At 39.8% G+C, this 3,340-nt stretch overlaps 1 non-coding gene across 1 annotated transcript; it reads right to left on the minus strand.

Annotated features, from left to right (window-relative positions):
- Positions 1-1,194: 1,194 nt before the first annotated feature.
- LOC148565490 (small nucleolar RNA R71) lies at positions 1,195-1,302 on the minus strand. The gene has a single exon (XR_015884943.1). It is a non-coding gene; the product is annotated as a small nucleolar RNA R71 (small nucleolar RNA).
- Between the last annotated feature and the right edge of the window lie 2,038 nt (positions 1,303-3,340).

The raw sequence follows: 3,340 nt of genomic DNA on the forward strand, positions 1-3,340 counted from the left end.
CAAAATTTCTTTTTAATTAACTAATTATTTTAATTTTTGATTTTAATTTTCGAAAATTACTAACCTTTTTCAAAAACTATTTTCGAAAATCACTAACCCTTTTTCAAAAATAATTTTCGAAAATTCTTCTCCCTCATCTCTTTCTGTTTATTCATCTACTAACATCTCTTCCTCACATCACTCACCAAAAATCCGAACTCCCTCTCTCTCTCTGAGTTCATATTTTCTCTTCTTCTTTTCTTCTACTCACACAAGGACCTCTATACTGTGGTAAAAAGGATCCCTATTATTATTATTTTTCTGTCCCTCTTTTTCATGTGAGCAGGAGCAAAGACAAGAATATTCTTGTTGAAGCAGATCCAGAACCTGAAAGGACTCTGAAGAGGAAACTAAGAGAAGCTAAATTACAACAATCCAGAGATAAACTCTTTTTCAAAAAATATTTTTCGAAAATTCTCCCTCTTCCATCTTATTCTATTTATTTATTCATCTACTAACATCTCATCTCACATCTCAACCCTCCTCACAGTTGTGTTTCTTCCATTACATTACATTCTTTGTCTCCCCCTCTTCTTCTACTCACACAGGGATCCCTATACTGTGGTATAAAGGATCTCTATTATTATTATTATTATTTTTCTGTGCCCTCTTCTTTGTCATATGAGCAGGAGCAAGGATAAGAACATTCTTGTGGAAGCAGATCCAGAACCTAAAAGGACTCTAAAAAGGAAACTAAGAGAAGCTAAAATACAACAATCCAGAGATAACCTTTCAGAAATTTTCGAACAGGAAGAGGAGATGGCAGCCGAAAATAATAATAATGCAAGGAGGATGCTTGGTGACTTTACTGCACCTAATTCCAATTTACATGGAAGAAGCATCTCCATTCCTGCCATTGGAGCAAACAATTTTGAGCTGAAACCTCAGCTAGTTTCTCTGATGCAGCAGAACTGCAAGTTCCATGGACTTCCATCTGAAGATCCTTTTCAGTTCTTAATTGAATTCTTGCAGATATGTGATACTGTTAAGACTAATGGAGTAGATCCTGAAGTCTACAGGCTCATGCTTTTCCCTTTTACTATAAGAGACAGAGCTAGAATATGGTTGGACTCTCAACCTAAGGATAGCCTGAACTCTTGGGATAAGCTGGTCAAGGCTTTCTTAGCCAAGTTCTTTCCTCCTCAAAAGCTGAGTAAGCTTAGAGTGGATGTTCAAACCTTTAGACAGAAAGAAGGTGAATCCCTCTATGAAGCTTGGGAGAGATACAAAGGACTGACCAAAAAGTGTCCTTCTGACATGCTTTCAGAATGGACCATCCTGGATATATTCTATGATGGTCTGTCTGAATTAGCTAAGATGTCATTAGATACTTCTGCAGGTGGATCCATTCACCTAAAGAAAACGCCTGCAGAAGCTCAGGAACTCATTGACATGGTTGCTAATAACCAGTTCATGTATACTTCTGAAAGGAATCCTGTGAATAATGGGACGCCTATGAAGAAGGGAGTTCTTGATATTGATACTCTGAATGTCATATTGGCTCAGAATAAAATATTGACTCAGCAAGTCAATATGATTTCTCAGAGTCTGAATGGAATGCAAGCTACATCCAACAGTACTCAAGAGGCATCTTCTGAAGAAGAAGCTTATGATCCTGAGAATCCTGCAATAGCAGAGGTAAATTACTTAGGTGAACCTTATGGAAACACATATAATTCATCATGGAGAAATCATCCAAATTTCTCATGGAAGGATCAACAAAAGCCTCAACAAGGCTTTAATAATGGTGGAAGAAATAGGTTTAACAATAGTAAACCTTTTCCATCATCCACTCAACAACAGACGGAGAACTCTGAACTAAATACCTCTAATTTAGCAAACTTAGTCTCTGATCTATCTAAGGCCACTGTGAGTTTCATGAATGAAACAAGGTCATCCATTAGAAATTTGGAAGCACAAGTGGGCCAGCTGAGTAAGAGGATCACTGAAATCCCTCCTAGTACTCTCCCAAGTAATACAGAAGAAAATCCAAAAGGAGAGTGCAAGGCCATTGAATTAATCACCATGGCCGAACCTGTGAAGGAAGGAGAGGACGTGAATCCCAAGGAGGAAGACCTCCTGGGACGTCCAGTGATCAATAAGGAGCTTCCCTTTGAGGAACCAAAGGAATCAGAGGCTCAACTAGAGACCATAGAGATTCCATTAAACCTCCTTATGCCATTCATGAGCTCTGATGAGTATTCCTCTTCTGAAGAGAATGAGGATGTCACTGAGGAGCAAGTCACCAAGTACCTTGGTGCAATCATGAAGCTGAATGCCAAATTATTTGGCATTGAAACTTGGGAAGATGAACCTCCCTTGTTCACCAATGAACTAAGTGATCTGGATCAACTGACATTGCCTCAGAAGAAACAGGATCCTGGAAAGTTCTTAATACCTTGTACCATAGGCACCATGATCTTTAAGGCTCTGTGTGACCTTGGTTCAGGAATAAACCTCATGCCCCTCTCTGTAATAGAGAAACTGGAAATCTTTGGGGTGCAAGCCACTAAAATCTCATTGGAGATGGCAGACAATTCAAGAAAACAGGCTTATGGACAAGTAGAGGACGTGTTAGTAAAGGTTGAAGGCCTTTACATCCGTGCTGATTTCATAGTCCTAGATACTGGGAAGTATGAGGATGAATTCATCATCCTTGGAAGACCCTTCCTAGCCACAGCAAGAGCTGTGATTGATGTGGACAGAAGAGAATTGATCCTTCAAATAAATGAGGACAATCTTGTGTTTACAACTCAAGGATCTCTCTCTCTGCATCCATGGAGAGGAAGCATAAAAAGCTTCTCTCAAAGCAGAGTCAAACAAAGCCCCCACAGTCAAACTCTAAGTTTGGTGTTGGGAGGCCACAACCAAACTCTAAGTTTGGTGTCAAACCCCCATATCCAAACTCTAAGTTTGGTGTTGGGAGGTCTCAACAAAGCTCTGCACATCTGTGAGGCTCCATGAGAGCCCACTGTCAAGCTATTGACATTAAAGAAGCGCTTGTTGGGAGGCAACCCAATGTTTATTTATCTAATTTTCATTGTTTTTCATATTTTATTAGGTTCATGATCATGTGGAGTCACAAAATAAATATAAAAATTGAAAACAGAATCAAAAACAGCAGAAGAAAAATCACACCCTGGAAGAAGACCTTACTGGCGTTTAAACGCCAGTAAGAAGCATGTTTTGGGCGTTCAACGCCAGAACAGAGCATGGTTCTAGCGCTGAACGCCAGAAATGGGCAGCATCTGGGCGTTTGAACGCCAGAAATGCACCCTGGAGAAGAGCTGGCGCTGAACAC

The sequence above is a fragment of the Arachis ipaensis genome, chromosome B5 (genome assembly GCF_059453495.1).
Source record: "Arachis ipaensis isolate K30076 ecotype BB chromosome B5, ASM5945349v1, whole genome shotgun sequence".
Classification (NCBI taxonomy): domain Eukaryota; kingdom Viridiplantae; phylum Streptophyta; class Magnoliopsida; order Fabales; family Fabaceae; genus Arachis; species Arachis ipaensis.